At 42.2% G+C, this 23,478-nt stretch overlaps 1 long non-coding RNA gene across 5 annotated transcripts in view; it reads right to left on the bottom strand.

The window, feature by feature from the left end:
* Positions 1 to 20,854, bottom strand: part of LOC308595189 — a 66,920-nt gene extending 46,066 nt beyond the window's left edge. For 4 of the 5 annotated variants that reach the window (XR_014011886.1, XR_014011887.1, XR_014011888.1 and 1 more), the window contains exons 1-3: positions 17,729 to 18,806; positions 16,588 to 16,760; positions 6,771 to 6,874 (exon numbers count right to left, since the gene is read on the bottom strand). This is a non-coding gene — a long non-coding RNA (uncharacterized lncRNA). Of the gene's footprint in view, positions 1 to 6,770; positions 6,875 to 16,587; positions 16,761 to 17,728; positions 18,807 to 19,348 lie in introns of those variants that run through there. The other variant, XR_014011885.1, reaches the window with a different exon arrangement.
* Positions 20,855 to 23,478: the final 2,624 nt, after the last annotated feature.

Below are 23,478 nucleotides of genomic sequence, written 5' to 3'. Positions count from 1 at the left end.
TGAATTAGCTTTCACAGTGAAGGAGCTCAAAATGATTATCAGGAGCCTGTGCTCTTTTACCATCAAAACCAAGCAAAATAGGTTAAAGTAAACACTCCAGCAGTGACAGCCGCTGAGCAACAGAAGGAAATTCCTTGCTGACAGGCTGCAGTTAAGGCAGACTAGCAAGCCTGAAGTGCACAACCCAGACGTAACACACAATCATAACTGTGCACTGAAACCACCAGAATGAGCAGTCATAGCACCGTGAGTAAGCAATAGAGTGGAAGCCTTTCCACTGAAATGCTTCCTGGTGTCTAAACTAGAGTTCAAACTAACATTTCAAATTTCTTTCTCTTGCTCACTCCTGTATATCCTTCTTGAAGATTTTTGTTTTGTTTCTGTAAAAACAAAGAAGTGGGAATCTTTCACCTTTGGCTATGAGATTTAGGACACAACTGGATGTGATGTGGGAGATCTGCAATCAGGATTTCCTGTGTGGTGATTTTTGTTTTTTAAGTGAAAAGCAGCTAAAGGGAAGAGGCATGTGGGGAACAACCCTTTCTCTCCTGTTGTTTTCCTGAAATAAATTATGTCACCCAAGCCGCTCTTTGCCCCATTGGGAAACCATACATGTATGCTCCCTTCCAGCACGAACTCCTCAATCTAACCCCGCCCCCCAAAAAAACTGTTTTTTAAACTTTTTAAAATCACTGGAGATCACACCTAGTCAGGATGCCCAGATGCAAAAGAGGACAGGGCTCCTACAGTGCAAAATTTAATTTATAAGCCAGTGCATCCACCTCACAAGCCCCAGGTTCCCTTGCCTAAAAAAAATCAAGTGCTTTGAGGATGACATGATCAAAATTACATGCCCTCCAACATTTCTCCAATTAAAACAGGGACGTCCCATTCCATAATAATAATTTTACTATTTATACCCCACACATCTTACTGGGTTGCCCCAGCTACTCTGGGCAGCTTCCAACATATATAAAAAGATAATAAAACATGAAACTTTTTTTTTTTAACTTCCCTATACAGGATTGCCTTCAGATGGCTCAGGGGTTGGATAACTCCATACCCTCCAACATTTCCCCAATGAAAATAGGGATGTCCTAAGGAAAAGCAGGACATTCTGAGATCAAATCAGAAACCGGGACGGCTTCTCTAAATCAAGGACATCCCTGGAAAATAGGGACACTTAAAGGGTCTGAAATTGTCCACTGCTGTCTCACTCCCAGCTTTTCTCGTCTAGCAACACCACTTTCTAATGAAGCTTGGACTTCTGGCAGCGGACAGGCTGATTTCATGCCACATCAAACACAGGACAGGAAGGCAAGTGATCAGGCAAAAGTAGGAAATGCAGGCCTGGTAAGTTTTTCTCCCCTTAAAGGTGCAGGAAACCCAGCCAGAGATTTGTTTTCTTGACTCTCAGAACTTTAAGGTCCAGAAGGCATTCTGCAACCATGATTTCACCATAATTCAGTGGCTCTTGATACTATTGATCATAGTAGCCTCATGAACTGCTCTGTGGGACAGGAACAATATTCTACCATGGTTCTGCCCCTGCCTACAAAGTTGTGTCCAAAGGACAACATTGGGAGACTGTTTCAGCCCCGTAGTCTTTGCGCTGTGGTGCACCACAGGGTAAAACCTTGTCGCTTTCTATATGAAGCCATTGGATGTGGTCATTCAGAGTACTGGGGCAAAGTGTCAAAAATACACTGACGATACAGCTCTGTTTCTCCATAACATCAGTGTTAGGAGAGGGTGTGCATGGTCTGGACTGATGTCTGGGTGCAGAGATGAGGTGCAGAGGATGAGAGCCAATAAACCTTGGGAAGATGGAGGCACTGTGGGCTGGTGGGCCCCACGTCCAGGAAATTATCCATTTGCCTGTTCTGGATTGGGCTCCTTCTGAAATAAGAGGGTCCATCTTTGTCCTTCGAAGCCTCCATTAGCTATGACTTGTACTCCAGTTATGGCCATTCTTGTATAGGGATAGTCTGGCCACAGGGATTCATGGATTGGTAACCTCAAGGCTCAATTATTGCAACATGACCTATGCAGGGCTACCCCTGAGCCTGGTCCAAGGCTCCAGCTGGTGCAAAACACCACAGCTAGAATGTTGATGGAGACAGACCATCACTCCAGCGGCCAAAAGCTTGCACTGGCTGCCCATATACTGCTGAGCCAGGTTTAAAGTTCTTGTATTATGTTACAAAGCCCTTAAGACCTTGGGTCCAGGAAACCTCAGGGACTGCCTGATCTCTTAATGCCCAATTACTGAGGTCTTGAGAGAAGTCACTGTTAGTGCTTCCCTCCTGTTTCATATCCATGAATCGTATCCACAAGGAGCAGTGTGTTCAGTTTTGTGGGTCCAATTCTGTGGAACTTCCATCCAGTTGAGGTCAGAGAGGCTCCCTCTATCTTGAAGTCCCTGAAGACTTTTTATTTCAGCATACTTTTTAATCTGAATTCTGATTTTATATGTTTAACTTGTTTTTAGTCTTATTGTATTGGGGTCCCCAGTGCACTGCTTAGAGGCAGCTGTGATGAAGTGGCACAAAAATTGTTAAACAAATAGGCCATCATCACAGCTCTGCGACACTTGAAAACAACATTTTGCATCCCGAAGCAAGAGCATCTGAAACTTGAGTATTCCGCACACGCCCTTTTTGGCAAATGGCATTCGGACTGAGGCCTGCCTCTTAAGTCTCCTTTCCAGGCTCTGGTTGTTTGATTCCTGCCACTCAGTGGAATCGTGTGTGAAGTTTCTGATTTGTGTTGACTCCTCCAGAGTGGGAGAAAAAGCTGATCTTCAAAGGGGAAAACAGCATCAACCACTGATTAAAGTGCAGCTTTAGCATGCTGCTCAAACGCAACTGGGTGCATCTCACATGGCACATTCTGATTAGGAGCGTGCAGAAAACTCAAAGGAAGGATTTCTTTTTCTTTTTCCAGCAAGCTGATAGGCAGAATGATGAAAGTTTAAGGGATTTTTTAATAGCTTCGGATTTAAAACACAAAATGCAATTGAACTAAGTGCAGTAAATCCAATTAGTCACCCTGGCTCTGTCCTTTTATTAGTTATTTCATTGAGTTTTAATAGGCTCTTTGGCCCCATCTAGAACAGAGGCAAGAGGGCTTTGACCTGAGGGAGGCCTGCACCAAAAGGTACTCTGTCAAATTAGTGATGCAAGCACAGAGCTTTATCTGCAGTAGAGTGCATGGTCTGTCCACCACTCTGCTACCCTGAACCAGCAGACACTTAGTGCTCCCTCCCCTGGCCACTGACGGATTTGCAGAACTGAAGAATGGGGAGACTGCATAAGCACTGTCTTGGGGAACATTGTTAGGAGATATATTTCAAAGACTTGGTGAACTCAGGCAGCCCTCAGACCCCAGGGGCTTCAGCACATGCAAATTCCAAAAAGGTACACCATCCAAGCTGCAGTTTGGATATGGATATTAGTGGTACACTGAGGCAATCCCAGTAGCACACTCTACTCCTGTTCATTGCCAAACAATCTGACTGGCTGGTCCCCATAGTCACAGCTGTAGTACCAGTTAGGATACAGGTTTGTTTATTCCTCCTTTGCAGGAGGACAGGGCAACTAACCAACTGCTGGATGTCCCTCCAATTGGAAGCTTCTCCATTCCACTTTCCTACTTTTCATCTTACACGTGGATCTAGTACCTTATCTTAGAGCCACAGAGTAGGAGTTTAGAACTGCATGATCCAAAGATGAGAACTAGAGTCAAGTAGAAGCCCATCTCACACATGGAACATAGGAAGCTGCCTCACACCAAGTCTGGCCATTGGTCTCTCAAACGTAGTATTTACGCTACACTGACTGGCCAGCAGCACCCTAAGATTTCAGGCAGGGTTTACCCAGAAAAGCCAGGGATTGAACCTGAGACCTTCTGCATAGACATGGTGCTGCAGTTTCTGGATTTTACAAGAATCCTCACAACAAGAGTGGTTCTGGACTATGTACTACAGTGATACTTTGGTTTACAACCATAATCCATTCCGGAGGTCTGGTTGTAAACCAAAACAGGTTGTAACCCAAGGTGTGCTTTTGCCGATGGGGCCTCCCCCAAAAAATTGGTTGTAATCCAAAAAAAGGGACACACACTTCAGGGTTTGCCGTGGTTGTAAGCCAAAACGGTTGCAAACCAAGGTATCACTGTATGTGCAATACCTTAGGAAAGTATTGTTGTTTGTGAGCAGACAAGACAAACTCCATTTCCGGATCACTCTTTCATAGCTAACAAATTGAGCCAAACCTGGGTTTTGAAGGGCCTCTGCTCCAAGAGTGCTGAGTTATATGCCACATGTCAAAACTAAAATTAAGTGTGAAATTGCAGACACCTAGATTATTGAGTTAACCATCCATGGGAGAGCAGCAGGTCACACTATGGCTCTTCAAATAGGTTTTACTATATAAACATAAAGCAAAGATTGCTAAGTGTATCAACATCCCTATAAGGAGCCGAGTATTCTAGGGCAGCTTATATACAGCAGAACAAGGACAAGCAATTTTTTGGTGACCCAATGTTTACAGCAGAGAAAGGTCTAAGCAAAGGTCAGGCAAAATTGTCCTGGAAATATCATCAGTGTTACATTTAAGTGGTCACTTAAGCTAAAGGTTGCTTATTGCTGGAGTCTGCAAATGTTGTAGCTATTCACTCCCTGATAATCATGTTGTTTTATTTTTTCCATTTATTTATTGAGTAAATCGAACTAATAAAAACACAAACCATGACTGTCATGGGAACACTCCAAGGAGGAGTGATCCAGTGCGGCTGAGGAAAGGAGGGGGGTGCTGGCGTCAACTGTATTTTTACTCACAAAGCAATCAATACAGTTTAACACAAATAGTCCTTGAATGTTCCACATTGTGCATTGCTTTCCCGGGGATGGGAGGGGGGAGTGTATTCATTCTCTCTCTCTCTCTCTCTCTCTCTCTCTCTCTCTCTCTCTCTCTCATGGTTTCATACATGCCTTTTGGACTTATTTTACTTCTCTCTAGATCTTCACATCCCATGAAAGGACCTACATCTAAAGCAGGGCTGGGAAAACTTTGGCCTTCCAGATGTTGTTGAATTCCAATTTCCATCAGCCCAGCCAGAATAGCCAATGGCTAGGCAAGATGGGAGTTGTAGTCAGGTAGCATCTAGAGGGTGAAAGGGTTCTCAGCCCTGATCTAAAGCATGACATAAAATAAAAACAGCTGCAAATAATTTTTAAAACAATTCCAAAAATAACTGAAGATAAATTTTAAAACAATACAAAACGAACATCAGTGGCAGAGAGACCTTTTCATTCAGATGGAAAAGCTTCATGTGTAACAGTTGTTCTTCTGTCCTACACAGATTGGCGGGGAGGGCAAAGTCTGAAAAACGCCCATGGTCTACAGGCAAGAGCAGGAACACTTGAGGCTAAAGCTGCCTTTTTACAACCTCTTTATTCAAAGCTAAGGAGACACTGCTCTGTTATGTGGATTAGTTTAATTACATTTCGTTATTCAGCTTCCACATCAAGCAGAATCAGAATAGGGAAACTGTACATGGAGATAAAACTGCTGAAACTCATGACAGACTCGTCTCCTTTTTTTATCATCTCCCAATAAGACCTACAGGGGTCAGGTATAGTAAGATCACTTTTATAGGAAACATGAATTCATTATTTAAAGTCAGGTTACAGAATTTGATCTATCTATGTTTAGTACTGAGGTCAATTGTGTATATATAGTATAAAAATCAAGCAGGCCTAAAATATACACACTAGTTACACATGTCATGTCTGGTAAGATCATTCCACATATGCCTCAGCCAATATTTATCCTCTGTGCAAAAATCCTGTAAATTCATTTTTGAAAGCAAAAGTCTGAGAGCCATTATGAGGCTCATCCTTGATGGCATTTAGACAGGCAGTGAAAGCAGTCCATGTGCCTTTAAATATATGACTGAAGGTTATTTTAACTGTTCCATTTTGGTTCTAATGTTTTAGTTTTAGTTTTTTGTTTGGCTTTATTTTCTTCTTTTATGTAAACCACTTTGCGGACCTTGTTAGGGCAGAGTATTTTTGAAGCAAATAAATGTATGTTCCTATTTCTTTAATTTTTTTAAAAAATACAGGTTCATAGGTTAGTGAGACATTGCTATGGGCATAAACCCTACTCCTCTTCTCTAATTCTTTGCACAATAATCCATTCCAAATATTCTTTTTATAAAAAACACACCAAACTGCAGGTATGCAGGGGAGTAACCTGTAATATTATGACACAAATATTATTCACATAACAATTACAAAAGCAGTAAATGAGGTATGTGGATGAAGGACCGCACTTTGTGTGCTCAGTGAACAGGATGCCCCCACAATCTTGAGGGAAGCTGTGATGTTTTGTTCAATGAATTTAAAACTACTGGCACCAGCCCTTATCTTTTTAACTGACACGGGCTTTTCCATGCCTTTAACAGCTGTATGACAGGTGGGTCTCAACAGGTAAACCTCTTCCCATCACTATATCACCATGATGCAGAGAAGTCATCTGGTGGTTTCTACCTATTACAGAGTTGTTAAATAGATGCATTCTTTGCCCATTTAGAAAAGTTGCAACCTAGGAGAAAAGGCCACGCAGAGGCTACTTTTAAGTAAACAAGTAGCTGCTCAGGAATACCTTCCAAAATATGTTTCATCATTGGTGATGAATTATTCACAAGTGATGTCTGCTAACAATGACAATATTCTAAATATATAATGCAAACAGGTTTCTTACCTGTTCATTATGTTGTCAAGCTGGCATGCTGCACAATTCGCTTTCATCAAAGGTAAGGTGTATGCTCATTTAACCATTTGAAGATTGTATAGATCAGTTTGCTCCTATGTAGATGAAATAAACAATCAGAAATAATATTGGTCAATAATAAAAATGGCTCAAGAGGTTATCACTTACTTTCTAACATAGCAGCTCATTCAAACAGTGCTGAAAAAGAGATAGTTCACAGAAACCACTTGAACAGTATCATATTATAACGAAGTACATGTACAATATATTTGGTGCAATTTCTTTAGATGCCATTTATTATTCCACACAGTACTCAACATCCCTATTCAGAATTTACTATCCATGGATTGTAGCAACATGGTACAGAGTAGACTCATATTTGAAGAGTGAAAGAAGTTACCAGCAGAAATAAAGGCAAATGGAAGCAATTGGGAAAGGGGTCACAGAATTGTGCAGCATCCTCCATATTTCTGAGGCTGTTCTGCCACATTTTATGCCAAGATTAGATACAGAAACTTACATACAAAACATTTAGCAATAGATTATCTTGACCACGCCTGGAATGTGACCTAGAACACTGTTCCACACTTAACACAATAATATTTTATTATGATTTGCTGCTTGCAGACAAGTGAATCCTGCACTCTGCACATAGGCTAATATTTCAGCTAATTTTCAAGAAGAATGGCATTTCCCAGATCTACAGAAATGTCTACATCATGGTAACACTGGCCTTGGGACGCTAACCTTCTGTGTCTCACCCTGCGCATCTCCCTTTCCCTCTGAGAATGCCACAGAGGCTATTTCCTTCCCCCCTATGTCCGTAATTCTCATACCAATGGCTATATTGTGCCCCTTTCCATATTCTGGGAAACACACATCAGATTTGTCATTGAAGAATTGATGATTATGCAAGTCAGATCCCTTGTAACCCACACTGAAAACAGCCTACTACAGTGGTGCCTCGCAAGACGAAAAGAATCCATTCTGTGATTCTCTTCGTCTAGCGGTTTTTTCGTCTTGCGAAGCAAGCCCGTTGACGGATTAGCGCTATTAGCGTCTTATCTGCTGATCGGATCAGCTGATAAGCGGCTTAGCGGCTTAGAAAAAGGGGGGGAGGAAAAAAACCAGCAGGAACTCGCAAGACATTGTCGTCTTGCGAAGCAAGCCCATAGGAAATTCGTTTTGCGAAGCACCTCCAAAACGGAAAACTCTTTCGTCTAGCGAGTTTTCCATCTTGCGAGGCATTCGTCTTGCGGGGCACCACTGTAGCTGTACATTGTGGCAAATGTACAGTGGTACCTCTGGTTAAGAACTTAATTCGTTCTGGAGGTCCGTTCTTAACCTGAAACTGTTCTTAACCTGAGGTACCACTTTAGCTAATGGGGCCTCCTGCTGCTGCTGCGCCGCTGGAGCACGATTTCTGTTCACATCCTGAAGCAAAGTTCTTAACCTAAGGTACTATTTCTGGGTTAGCGGAGTCTGTAACCTGAAGCGTCTGTAACCCGAGGTACCACTGTCCCACCATATTTTTTAAGTTGCAGGCAGACAGCAAAAATAGAAGGTTCACTGAGCTCCTGCACTGCTGTGCAAGACTTTATGGGACACAACTTGTACAGATCTGAGCACAAGTTGTACAGATCTGAGCACAGAATTTAGTTTCAATTGGAGCAACAGGAAACATTTTCTTAGCACATTCAAACCTAGTTCCCAACATGGGTTAGGGACACTTAATAAAGCATAAGGGTTCAAAACAAAACTTTTAGACCAGACTGTAAACTGAAGCTAAGGAAAGCTGCAGATGTTTTGAGCATTCATTTTCTCTCCCAGCAATTGCTTTAATGGGTTGGAGCTCCTGGGAGACCATTTGACTTTTGCTCATGTCTATGCCATTCCCCCCTGTCATGCTGACTGTGCAAAAGCTTAAAGCTGTCAACAACCTGCATTCGGTATTATTTCAAGTAAAGAAAAATAAAGTGACATCTGATCTGTCAAGAGGAAGGTGGGGATTTTGTTCTGAAAAATAGAAAGCAAAAATGTTCTGTGCAGAATCAATAGTCAAATCAATATTGTGCCCTCCCACCAAAAGCTCAGCTTGGCCTGAACTGCAGTCTTCCTCTCACTGCCCCCATCCCCCCCCGGTTACAGCAACCATCCATTAAAGTGAGTGAATGGAACTTACTTTGCCAGGACCACATCTTTGGTAAGTGTTTCTGAAGCAATACAGTAATGATTATTTTGCAGTATTGCATTTTAATAATTAAAATAAAGCACTGAGCATTATGCGCACTACTCTGTGGGAAATACTTCCCAGTAACCAGGGCCCTCAGAAAGCATAATTCACATTAGCAGAGAGATGCTTCCACAGAGCAGAAGCCAATGGCGATAGCATAAAGGTGACCCTGACTCATTCTCTCTCTTTCTAAAACAGAATCAACAACCAAGCTTTCAAAAACATGCTTTTCACCTCACAGAATTGCTTCTTTTTCAGTTCTTCCAATTAGAGAGAGAAGAACCTACTGCTCACAGTTACTGTCCACATCAGAATGGAAAACAATTTGCATAAAACAAGAGTGGGGGGTAAAAGAGGAGAATGAAATAGAAGACACACAGACTGCAACAGAAAACATGTAGGAGAATGTCACAGCAAAACCAATAACTAACAATCTACACCATACATTTAAAGCACTCTTACACTGCTTTAACAGTCATGGCTTCCCCCAAAAGAATCCTGGGAACTATTAAAGGTCCCCCATCAACATTGTGTCCTCTCTCTGGTGAGGCAAGGTCAAAGGAAGCTTAATCTATTTCACCAGCATGATTTGTTGTTTTTTTCCTCTTCAGAAGGGGATTCATGTGGTCAACCACTGGGCCACATAATACTGCTCTAATTTTCAAAATGAACAAGACACCAAATGACAAGAATTTCGCCAGAATCTGGGACGGAGTGTAGGGGAAAGGAAGGAAATCATTAAGTAAAACTGACAGGTCTTTCACCTTATTTTGTCATTTTCATTAGAAACGATGATGATGATGATGATGATGTGACTTCAGTGGGCTTGGTGGGCAAATAATTCAGAAAGAAATCCATTCTCACACTGTCAGTAAGGTCACCATTAGGTCACGATGGAATTGCATCTGAAAAGAGTTACAGGGCAGTACGGGCCAGAACACACTAGCTGGAGGGGTTGTGACATTTAAAGAGGGGGATGCATAACTTGATCAGTGATAAAATGAATTAACTTATGTGGGGAAAGATAATTAAACCACTTGAAATGCATGTGTGATTTCAGCCTTAGATTTGCAAACTGCACCCTGAAGGCAGTAACAGCATTTGTAAAAGGTTTAAAACACACATTCTTTCACACCAGCCCTTAAATAAACGCTTTCCACATTGCATCTAGAAAATATTATCCTGACTGAGTATTACTTTGGAAACAACCCACTGCTATCCTGCGAAAGAACTTTCAAATCCAGAGGGGCCTATTTTTTGTTTGCATACACATCAAATGTGGTTTACAGGAGAGAAAAGAGTCTTTATTGGACAAACACACAGCCTCTTCAGTTGCGCCTGCAACACTCCAAATAGACGCCAGACCACACCTATAAGGTAAGATTTCCCATTTTTGACCAGCTCTTGTCTTTGAAAAAGTCTTTAAGGACAGCCTCCTAACAGATGAGACAATATTAACTACTATACTTTGCACAATGGTACACATACAAATTTAAAAAGTGAACAAGAAGCCCCCTCCCAATGTTCCCTGGTTTTGAAAATAACAGGCAAATGCTCCAAAACATAGTGTAATTTCTTCAGATGTTGAGAAGTCTAAACTCAAAAGATTTCCCCCCTATGTCTTTTGTCCTTCCCTTAAGTACAAAAAGTCCAATTTTGCACACCCTACATGAGGATTACTTCTGGACTTCACAGAAGTCTATTTCAAATTGCAGCAAGGCCAATCACTTGACTTAAATTGGTACAGGAAAGACGAAGGACATTGCTTTAATCTATGAAGAGACACAGTTAAGCACTTTCCAGGGTTTTATGTGCAGGTTTCATAAAAATCCCACATAGATAGATAAGATTAGGTAACACATTATCAGAGCCAGACTCACTAATGCCTCAAGAGCAAACGAAAAGAGTCATTGACTGACTATTAAAGTGTAACAAAATTACTGACAAGGAAATGGTTGGATAGCAGAGCTATAATAATTAGCAATACTTTTAATCAAATATTTTATATCTCTCCATCTCAACAGTGGATAAACCAGTTCCCATCTCCTGTTCCCCGCAGTAACAGAGAGATTTTTATCCATGTTGCCAACAGAGACACATCTGCCTGAAGAACATATACAGTGGTACCTCAGGTTACATACACTTCAGGTTACACACTCCGCTAACCCAGAAATAGTGCTTCAGGTTAATAATAATAATAATAATAATAATAATAATAATAATAATAATTTATTATTTGTACCCCGCCCATCTGGATGGGTTTCCCCAGCCACTCTGGGTGGCTTCCATAGAAACCGAAAAACACTAAAATATCATACATTAAAAACTTCCCTGAACAGGGCTGCCTTAAAATGTCTTCTGAATGTCAGGTAGTTGTTTATCGTTTTGACATCTGATGGGAGGGCATTCCACAGGGCGGGCGCCACCACCGAAAAGGCCCTCTGCCTGGTTCCCTGTAGCTTTGCTTCTCGCAATGAGGGAACCGCCAGAAGGCCCTCGGCGCTGGACCTCAGCGTCCAGGCAGAACGATGGGGGTGGAGACGCTCCTTCAGGTATACTGGGCCGAGGCCATTTAGGGCTTTAAAGGTCAACACCAGCACTTTGAATTGTGCTCGGAAACGTACTGGGAGCCAATGTAGGTCTTTCAAGACTGGTGTTATGTGGTCTCGGCGGCCGCCCCCAGTCACCAGTCTAGCTGCCGCATTCTGGATTAGCTGTAGTTTCCGAGTCACCTTCAAAGGTAGCCCAATGTAGAGCGCATTGCAGTAGTCCAAGCGTGAGATAACTAGAGCATGCACCACTCTGGCGAGACAGTCCGTGGGCAGGTAGGGTCTCAGCCTGCGTACCAGGTGGAGTTGGTAGACAGCTGCCCTGGATACAGCATTGACCTGCGCCTCCATGGACAGCTGTGAGTCCAAAATGACTCCCAGGCTACGCACCTGGTCCTTCAGGGGCACAGTTACCCTATTCAGGACCAGGGAGTCCTCCACACCAGCCCGCCCCCTGTCCTCCAAAAACAGTACTTCTGTCTTGTCAGGATTCAACCTCAATCCATTAGCCGCCATCCATCCTCCAACCGCCTCCAGGCACTCACACAGGACCTTCACCGTCTTCACTGGTTCTGATTTGAAAGAGAGGTAGAGCTGGGTATCATCTGCATATTGATGGACACCCAGTCCAAACCCCCTGATGATCTCTCCCAGCGGCTTCATATAGATGTTAAAAAGCATGGGGGAGAGGACGGAACCCTGAGGCACCCCACAAGTGAGGGCCCAAGGGTCTGAACACTCATCCCCCTCCCACCACTTTCTGAACACGGCCCAGGAGGAAGGAGCGAAACCACTGTATAACAGTGCCCCCAGCTCCCAACCCCTCTAGACGGTCCAGAAGGATGTTATGGTCGATTGTATCAAAGGCCAATGAGAGATCCAGCAGAACTAGGAAACAACTCTCACCTTTGTCCCTAACTCGCCGGAGATCATCAACCAGTGCGACCAAGGCAGTTTCAGTCCCATGATGAGGCCTGAACCCTGATTGGAAGGGATCCAAATGGTCCGCATCCTCCAGGCGTGCCTGGAGTTGTTCAGCAACCACACGCTCAATCACCTTGCCCAAGAATGGAAGATTTGAGACTGGGCGATAGTTGGCCATACTGGCCGGATCTAAAGATGGTTTTTTAAGAAGCGGTTTAATGACCGCCTCTTTCAGCGGATCTGGGGATGTTCCCTCACAGAGGGAAGCATTCACCACCCCGCAGAGCCCATCGCCCAGCCCTTCCCGGCTTGCTTTTATTAGCGAGGATGGGCAAGGATCAAGGAGACAGGTGGTTGGTTTCACGCATCCAAGTAGCCTGTCCACATCCTCGGGGGTAACGGATTGAAATTGATTCCATGCAACTTGACCAGACAGGGCTCTAGCACTCTCCCGCCCCAGCCCTGCTCCCACGGTGGTGTCTAGCTCCTTCCGAATATGAGTGATTTTATCTGCAAAAAACTTTCCAAAATCGTTGCAGGAGATCTTGGGGTCTTTACAAAGCCCCGGTGGTAAAGGTGGTTCCGTTAAATTGCGGACCACCTGAAAGAGTCTCCTGCTACTATTTTAAGAACTTTGCTTCAGGATAAGAACAGAAATCGGGCTCCGGCGGCGCAGCAGCAGCAGGAGGCCCCATTAGCTAAAGTGGTGCTTCAGGTTAAGAACAGTTTCAGGTTAAGAACAGACCTCCGGAACGAATTAAATACTTAACCTGAGGTACCACTGTACACATTCTTTTTGCCTCCTCCCCCTCCAATATATGTTTTCTAACTTTTTCTATTGTCAAATAGTGTTCAGAATACAAATAGAAAATTAACCTTCCTGTTACTAAGCCCTTTGTCAAAAGTCATTTCTAAAGAAAAGGACCAGCAGAATAAGAGAGAGGGGCTACTATGTTGAAACACAAAGATTTTTTTAACAGCTTAGAGTGACTGGTGTTGGGGTTTTTTTGGGGGGGGGGGTAAAATGTATTCTTGAAGGAGTCCAAACTGAAGGATGAAAATAAATTCAATTTTCTCACTCGGTGAGAAATTCTGAATTTCTGAATACAACCCTCCCATTTATTGAATGATTTTCATTCTGAGGTTCTTGTTAATGTTTATTTGTAATTCATAGGAACTGAGAAAGCTGCCTTGTATGCCTTGTATTGAATCAGACCACTAAGCCCTCTGGCCATGTATGTACGTGTACATACAGAAAAGCTCAACAACTCTGGTGAATCCTCCCCCAAAAAGCTCAACAACTCCGAGCAATCCTCCCCTTTCACTCACTCCACGCACGCTCCTCCTCCCTCCAATGACAATGGGTAGATCCTTGCCAATTTTTTTATACTGGAAGTAGATCACAGTCTCTTGGGAGTTGGACGTGCCTGTTCTACATGAACATGATCTACAGTTCAAGCTCAGTCAAATCCCTTCTTGGTCAAAGATGCTGAGCTATCCAATCAAGGGAGATTTTTAACAAAGGAAGGTCCAGAAATCTCATGAAGGCTCACACAGCACAGCTCTCAGTGTCTCAGAAATTAGAATTTTCATTTGCCATAAAATCAAGCAGCAGCCTGGACACTGCAGCAGCAGATCATTTCCCAAAACCACAGAAAAAGTCAACACTGGGAGCTCACAAAGGAGGCATGGAGATAATGGTGTCCCTGTTTGTCTCAAGCAACTGGTAATGAGATACTGTCTCTGCACATGGAGGTTCCACAGCTAATATACTTTGTAAAACCTAAACTTATGAATTTGTCTGACATTTAAAAAAACACCACCTAAGCTAATGGTGTGCATATTATGTTTGTCAAAATGTTGCTAACTACAATATGTACCTCTTTAAATGTAATGTTTAAAGTATATTTGTTTCCCCCCCACTTTGTACACATCATGGAAACAAACCTAGGTAAGGGTCTAATATATCCATCTCAGTTTCCAACACCATTTCCATTATACAGTGGTACCTCAGGTTAAGTACTTAATTCGTTCCGGAGGTCCGTTCTTAACTTGAAACTGTTCTTAACCTGAAGCACCACTTAAGCTAATGGGGCCTCCTGCTGCCGCACCGCCGGAGCACGATTTCTGTTCTCATCCTGAAGCAAAGTTCTTAACCTGAAGCACTATTTCTGGGTTAGCGGAGTCTGTAATCTGAAGCGTATGTAACCCGAGGTACCACTGTATATACATAAGAATAAAAAGCCACAACCAACCACAATGCATATGAGTTTTGAATGCCAACACCTAGAGAATGCAAATCTATAGCATAGTGTTGCACACCACTCCAATCTTCAAGCAGTCTGAGATTCCAGGGGTCCCACAGCATTGGATCCCAGCCGAAATCAAACGCTGCTTTGACACTCTTTCCAGCTTGCTGCTTTTTCTTCCAGTTTCTGGCTCACATCACTCAGCTCTCTACTCTGGCCTTTTGTCCTTCCATTTGCCATCTCACACAGATCCACTTCCTTGGTTCCCTTAATGGCCCATCGCCCAGGCCTCAACAGGAAGCTAGCCTGCCTTAAAATATAACACTTGCTGGATCCAGCGATTAGGAGGGTCTCTGCATACAGCCTACTTCCCCCCACACCAAGCACATAACAATATATTCCTTGAAACTATAACACATGACAAAGCCTTCCATTTTCCAAGGGCCAAATGGGAAAATAAGAATCACAAATTTAATGGAGTTGCTATGAAGATGAGTACTAGGAGGCTTGTAAAATGTGAAGGCCACAATCCAGACATGCCTGATTCCTGCTGATTTTTTAAAAAACCCCCCCCCCAAAAAAATTATTAGAAATCAAAACAAATTACTTTAATTTAATACAATTTCTTAAAATCAGGTTTCCTGCTCCTGTTGCACACATATGTCAGTCATGTTTGGGAAAGATAGAAATTTTGTTCCTTAGCACTTAGGATTGTTTCACAGGTACACAATTTCTTATCACCACTTGATGATCCCACAGAAAAGTATTATATGGAAGTATTATTTGTGCTACTGTCCAGGGCATGGCCTGAAGCGAAGACAAATGATGTAATAACCTTATGGAAGCTAAGCAGATCTGGGTCTATTAAGTGCAATGCCCAGATGGCTGAAAGGCTGGATATAAACGTAATGAATAAATGTGTGGTGATGACTCGTTCACACGTGGAGGTCATTCCTTGAAATTGCACTCAGTGTGTAACAAACTTTGATGTGTGAATGAGCCTTTAGACTAGGCCATTTCTGTCACTTTATTGCAGAATGGAAATCACTCTGATAGCAGCTGCCTAAAATGGCACTAGCTACTGTTGCTCAGGCTCTGGGGACAGCACTTCCAAACTATTACTCACAGCATGATGACCATTTCAGCAGGTCACAGCAGATATTTTCCTGCTAGATTCTCACTTCCTACCCCTGCATCTTCTATACTAGTTTCCATCTTTAAAACTTTACTGTTTGCAAACTTTTGGAGCTTCCCTCCCCCCAACCCCTTTCCTTTTTCTTTGCTGGGCAATAAATAGCAACCCAACAAATGCATACAAATAGCTTTCCATTAGAATTTTAATGTACTCTTGGAATGAAAGAAAAGCTTAATATAAATCTTTTTTAAATAAATAAATAAATAACCAGAACATAAATTCAGAATGGGACATTGCCACCTAGGCTGAGCTGGAGAGTTCACTGTCTGCTGTCCCCCTCGTAAATTAACTGAGGTCTCCTGCTGCTGTAAATGAATAGCGCATCTTGGAAAAGATCATATCTGTCAAGATTGCAGATTGGTTTTCTCTCAGAGTTTGCAAAAAGTCACAGCTTTACAATGCCTTCATTATGTCGATGAGAATGGCTTCCCAACTGGAAAGAAATGTGTGTTTTATTCCGTTAGGCCTAAGATTTACAGAAAAAGCAATTTTCCTTCACAGTCAAGATACAACTCCCACCCCCACGAAAAATGTCATTTCACGTCTTTCATTCAGTCACCTTTTTACTGACAAATGTATATTCTTTCAGCTTCATATGTACTCAAGAATTGTGACATTTAATGGCCAAGTAAGGTTAATCACAGGTGAGTGCATATACCTGATGGATATTGCAGCCAAGGCTGTATTCTCTGCCTTAAGAGAAATTGAATGATCTGAGCATATGATCTGGTGTCTCTCACACTTCTGTAAATGTGGGTAGCTAATATTTCAATTCCATCTGGAGAGCTAGGAAATCCACCTCAAAATGTTACAATACGCTAGGACTGTGACCTAAAAGAAAAAAAGGAGGGTAAAGAGATATATATGTATATATTGTGCCCGCAAGTAGGGCTAGACGCTTCTCTCTTTCTGACTTTGCATGACTGCAGTGCACTTAAAGACAAGTGTAGAACTGTTTCTGGCTCAGCTTTTAATTTACTAGTTTCTGTCACAATCCTGGACATTATGTGCACTGACCTTGTACTTGGCTACATGAATGCAAATAGGCAGTTTTCTCAGGGCAAAGTGCCCTATTAGCATTCATTAATGCTAATGCTAATGTTACTCCTCGGTGCAGCATAAAACTCTTAATGCCAAGTTATTTGCTGAGGAGCAATATAAAAATTGCTACTCCACAGCGAGCCTAAGCCACCTGCTGCTCCAAATCAGCAAGAAGATAATGAAGTGTGTGTCTGCTTGCTTTCGTTACGTAAGTGACTATTTCAAAATGAACAGCAGTTCTAAGGCTGTCTTAAGGATTTTTTTTTCGAGGTCTGAGACAAATGTGTTAATGAGGTCCCTGCCACCCTTTGTGCAGGCCAGTTTTGTTTGAACTTGCCACAGAGTTTTCACACAAAATGGTTGGTTTCATTTTTCACATACTTCCCTTCTCTTTCTTTCATTAGAAAGCTCCAAAACAACTGCCATTTTAAAACAAACCTGTTGTTCTGTTTCACCGTATCTTTTTACCCAAGCATATTTGCATCCCAGAGAAATGTCCCTTCCCTTGTACAATCATATTGCTGCAATCCAACCTGAAACCTTATGGTGCAGGGCAGTAGAAAATCTCTTAAATAAATTAAATCAAAGCTAGGAAAGCTATAAGTCATCAGTTATTCTAACCCCTTGCTTCCATTCTTAATGTGTGGACTAGGTTAGCATAGCAATATAGCAAAATAAAAGGTACAGGTTTCACTACTAATATAGCTCTCTAGCTCAGCCTACTCTAACAGGTTTACTTTCTGTGTGACTACGCTCACCTGTAAAATCCAGAGGTGAAGGAGTAGGAATTCAATCTATGTCTCATTGGTGCTGGTAGATATTATATATCTCAGTCCTCCTCTAAGGAGCTCAGATTGTTCTACATGGGGGTGAGGACTCTTTTTCTGCCCAAAGGCCACATTCCTTCATGAGCAACCTTGAGGACCCAGGTGCAGGGCTTATCAGGGGCAAGGGGTGTGAAAGCAGCACTAAAGACATTGCACAACAACTTGGGATCAAAATGGCCACAACTTTATTGATTATAGATGCCAGTAGGCTTTGGCACAGGCATTGGGTATGGATCCTGAACCAACTAACCTGATTGCTGGTTGATTACCGGTACTCCACCAGGGTTGATCCAGAGATAAAGGATTTCCCCCACGACGCAGGATCAAATAGGCCAAACCCACCAGGACACCATTTGGGGAGTTATATGGCCCATTAGCCCTCATCTAGGCCTTCAGACAAAACTCCGCCCCCCCCGGACCCTTTTACCCGGGTACCCTTGTTCCAGTTTAGACTAAGAACCCAACCCAATTCCTTTTTCTGTCATCTGAGTCAGCATCTCCTCGCCGTCTTGCCACCAAACCACTCACATCTACAAGCAATCACACAAGCCCCTGTAGCTATCCCATAGCCAGGCCTCATTGCCCCGAAATGATATATGCATGCCACCAGGCCTGAAAAGCTTTGCATCGCTGAAACAGATGCCAGGGTGCTGAATCACCTGGCCTCCCAATTGTTCCACTGTGCTGCACATTGCCCTGTTCACTTTCTTTCAGAAGTTCCAACTTCAGATCCTACTCTCAGCAGAAGGCTGATGTTCCTACACACACACACAATAACGCACGCACAAATCTATCCCCCTGTCCAAGAAAGCAAGAGGCATATCACAGTTCGAAGAAACATGTCAGCCTGGCAAAATCATCCAAGCAGAGCTCAGAGCAGGACAATGGAGAGGTGCAGCCTGGAGAGAATCTAAAGAGAGAGTGCATTTACCCCTGGGTTTCAGAGTCTCCACTGCGCTAATCACTGCACCTGTTCTCGCCTCAACACACGTTAGGCCGTATGTCTGCACATTTAGCTAAAACTCACATCCAATCCATATTTTCATGTAAATCAACTCTATTGATAACTTGAGCAGCAAGCAGCTTCTAAATGCAGGTAATCAAATGGTTAGTTTTAAAAAGGCTTAAATAGATGGTTGAATCTAACCGAGATGAAAGAGGTGGCAAAAAGTCAATGCAAGGCCAGGCCCTCCAGGTTGCAACTCAGAGTGGCAGAGAAACAATGCCAGTGAGAGGTCTCCAAAATCTGGTCTAAATAGGATTAGATATTCTACATAGGTATAACCAATCAATGCACGATAATAGATGCTAAGGCTTGAACAGTTGCTAACAGTTCCCTAAAGGGAACATTTAAAATGTTCAAAATACAGAGAAGGGGGGGGCACCTAAGAAATAACATAATGTTCAATTGGTGCAGAACACCACCATGCTGGCTCTTTTGTGGAACTAAAAGAGCACCAGAGCTTTTGAAAGGGCGCTTTTGTTCCCATATTTTATTCTGAAAGAATTTGAAGCAATTGCCAAAAGAAGGATACTTTAATGGCTGCTTACCTACAGGTCTGCTTTCTTCACAATGCAGCTGATAATGCAGGCCTCTCCCTGCAGACTTTCTGCAAGTGATGGTTCCTGGTACATTGCTAAAGTTATTTCCATTCACTTTAACAGCTTACTCAAAGAGGAGTGGGGGCAGCAGAAAAAGTTTTTTAAAAAAAACAACTGCATACAAAGAAAGGTTTTATCTATTCTAACTTTAGAATAGTTTTTCCCCATTCCAAATGTTAGGTTTTATAGAAGGTCTCTCATTTGAAGGGGAACAAGCTCAGTTTTAGGTACAGCATATGCCCACTTTGCAATTTCTTAATCTTCACTTTAATGTTAACATGCCATCAGCAGAACAGATGGTGACCATTCAACAATAATAGCGGTTCTCTGACAACTATATTAGAGGGATCAGGCCGCCATAAGGTGCACCTTGTAACAATAGTTTTTACCCTTTCCTTATTTTGCAGTTGTAACTGTTTTATTTAGTTTATAATTGTATACCTATTTTATTGCTGTAATCTGCCCTGGGACCTTATGGTCAGTGGGACTGTATGGTCAACTCCCATTGTTCTAGGTGCATTTTGCGACAGGAAATTTCATTAGTGTGAGCAGTTTCTAAGCACTGGGCGCCTGAGATTTCAGATTAAAACTGCAGAGTAGAAGGAAAGGAGGACCCTTTTCTGCCTCCTCACTTCCAGCCACTCTCTGAAGACGGGAGAAGAGGCCCTCTTAAGAATATTAGGGGGGTGGGCATAGGAAGGACTAGACCATGTGAAAAATGAACATAATATTTGGGCTACAGTTCATTCATTTTCAGCTTTGTATTCTTGTTTTTAAAAAGCATGCCTAGACATTCTCTTGTTGCTCCCATAACCTAGGTTTAAGGTGCCATTTAGCTCCTAGCTTTCATATCTCAGTTTCTAACACTGCTTATGGTAAAGGGCAGATAATAAATTGATGGGCCAAATTCCTGCTGGCCCACAATTCCAGCATATCAAAATGGCAGTTCTCAGTCTGCAGCTGCTCCTCCTCTGCAGGATCCAAGAGGAAGGGCACTTTGAACAGTCATGGCTTCTCCCAAAGAATCCTTTGAACTGTAGTTAGTTAAAGGTGCTGAAAGTTGTTAGGAGACCTCTATCCCAGTCTCAGAGCTAAAATTTCCAGAGTTCCCAGTGAAGAGGGGTTGATTGTTAAAGCACTCTGGCAATGGTTGCTTTGTGAGGGGGAAAACGGTCTCCTAACAACTCTCAGCACCCTTAATAAACCACAGGATTCTTTGTAGGAAGCCATGATTGTTAAAAGTGCTATAATATTCCCTTAAATGTATAGTACAGAAGAGGCCTAGGACTTAGTATGTGGTGATAAGTGTCCCTGCTCTGTGTGCTGCCTTCTCAGTAAAAACACCACACACAAACACATAAAAATAAAAAAGATACATAGCTAAATTCTATGTCGTAAGTGGTTTTTTACAGTTTGGCCCTGTAACAACACTATGTGAGGCATATTTAAAAAGCCACATACCAATATTGTGGGCTGCCCTCTGAGAGGAAGTGTCTCTGTTCTAGCTAGCACAGCCAGTGTTTTCAAGATGGATTCACAACACATACTCCGCTTCCCAAATTACAATTGCATCTTTTTTTTATAACAAATATCGCAACACAATTGTTTCTCATTAAATTGCAGCAGTCCCCAACTGGGCTTTACCTCTTCAGGCTCAATTCACATATTAACCATATTCAAATACTAACATTCTCGTCTTAGGAATCAATTTGGTGGTTGTCTTCAGATATAATCATCTTAGGTCAAACCTGAAGCAGCAAAATGGCCTTAGATCACTCTAGCATTCTGCTCTCTGAGGAGAAATCTTTTGGCTCCGGCTAAAATATTATTATTGCTATTGGTTTTTATTGATTTATTGGTCTGTTTGTTGCTTGTATAGGATATCTTGTTTTTTAATGTTCGATGTTTTGTTGTTTTATATGTTGTAAGCCGCCCGGAGTGGCTGGGGAAACTCAGCCAGATGGGCGGGATATAAATTTTTTATTAATTATTATTATTATTATTATTATTATTATTATTATTATTATTATTATTATTATTAATTATTATTATTATTATTAGTTGTTGTTGTTGTTGTTGTTGTTGTTCTAAAATAGCCAGAATCTTGAGGAAAGGAAGGGCCTGCTCTTTGAATTATGCCTTTTCTTCTTTGCACGACAGCTCCATTTAAGTGTATGAGTTCAGAATGACAAATTGCTATAAATTCTGGTATTTTGGTAGGGGGCTACACAGGGGGCAGGGATCTAAAGCCCAGGTTTCATCCTCCATCCTATTTAATTAACTGATTATATCATGGATATTAGCACTGTGTGTCTAGTTTGGGATGTGTGTGTGGAAAATATGTGTGTGGAAATACAGTGGTGCCTCGCAAGATGAAATTAATCCGTTCCGCGAGTCTCTTCGTCTAGCGGTTTTTTTGTCTTGTGAAGCAACCCTATTAGCGGCTTAGCGGATTAGCGGTTTAGCGGCTATTAAAGGCTTAGCGGCTTAGAAAAAGGGGGAATCGGAACACTCGCAAGACGTTTTCGTCTTGCAAAGCAGCTCAAAAACGGAAAACCCTTTCGTCTAGCGGGTTTTCCGTCTTGCGAGGCATTCGTCTTGCGGGGCACCACTGTATTATGCCGCCTGACTCAAACATTATTATTAAGTCAGGACTGGCAAGTGTTGATACCTTTTCCTGGCTCGGTTTTTAGCACCTTTAATGGCTGCATGACAATATCTCCCTTCATATCTTGTGCACTTGGAGGACAGTCATGTGTAGAACAAGAAGTGGGGTCAGGCCTGCTCCTTGTTCTGCACATCTGCCCTTGATGTGGGTAACTTGTGAAGGCGACTGTATGATGAATAAAGTAGCCACGTCTGCATCACCAAAAAAGGCAGGTGCAATATAGTGCTAAATTGCACAAATTTTTCATGTTGTGTATATGTGTGCATATATTAGGAATAATTGCTGTAATTTTAATAGAAATGCACCTCACTATAGTGGGGAAGTCTGTAATAAGGTAAAACCCAGTCTTCTTGAGTTCTTACAACTTATAGGATCCTGAAGAAGGGTATAGCTGGAGAAGGGTACTCCTGTTTGGGAGTGAGGATGAACTACAATGTTTTATGGCAAGTCTCCCGTGTTTCTTTCTGTTACACGATGGTTAAAAGTAGGGTGGTATGTAAATTCAACAAAGTAATAATAATAATAAGTCATAAATAGAAGTACATGAATTGTGTGGGGTAAACAGAGCAAAATTACAGTTGGAAAACAGTCCACCATCTGTTGTGAATGGTGACGTACTACAGGCTGGTACAATACTAATATAAGAAAGGCTGCTGTAAGATGTGTTACCACTGGTCACTGTACATTATGGCTTTGGACAGCTTTTAGAGCTGCTGCTGGTATATGCTGTAATATTTTTTGCTTCAGAAATATATATACAGCGGTACCTCGGGTTAAGAACTTAATTCGTTCTGGAGGTCCGTTCTTAACCTGAAACTGTTCTTAACCTGAGGTACCACTTTAGCTAATGGGGCCGCTCGCTGCTGCCGCGCAATTTCTGTTCTCATCCTGAAGCAAAGTTCTTAACCCGAGGTACTACTTCTAGGTTAGCGGAGTCTGTAACCTGAAGCATCTGTAACCTGAAGCATCTGTAACCCGAGGTACCACTGTAAATGTTTTTTAAACATTTAAACACAAATATGTTGTGTTGCACTCTGATCATGCTAACATTATATACATAAAAAACTAAGAATTATTATCACCATTGTGCATTAATGGCTCTGTTGATTCCTGTTTACACCATCCGTCTCCAAGAAACAATGGTGTACAGCAGTTGTCTGATTGAACTGTGATTCCAAGGCTATTGCCAAATATGAATAGAAAATGCTCTAAAACAGTGTGAACAGTACGTTGGAGATAACCATTTTATTAAGACTACTGGTTGTTATTTTAATTGCTTACAAAACACTAACAAGCGCCGATAAGATTCAGCCCCAGCTGTGATGCTTTGCAGCTGCACATCATGATGCGGCATTTTCCCACCATGACTCTGCAGCACCATGTCATGAAAGTAATTACAATACAATTTATT

Source organism: Podarcis bocagei, assembly GCF_964188305.1.
Source record: "Podarcis bocagei genome assembly, chromosome: 9".
Taxonomy (NCBI): domain Eukaryota; kingdom Metazoa; phylum Chordata; class Lepidosauria; order Squamata; family Lacertidae; genus Podarcis; species Podarcis bocagei.
Note: the sequence above shows the minus strand (reverse complement) of the source record. Positions and strands in the feature narration are given on the sequence as shown.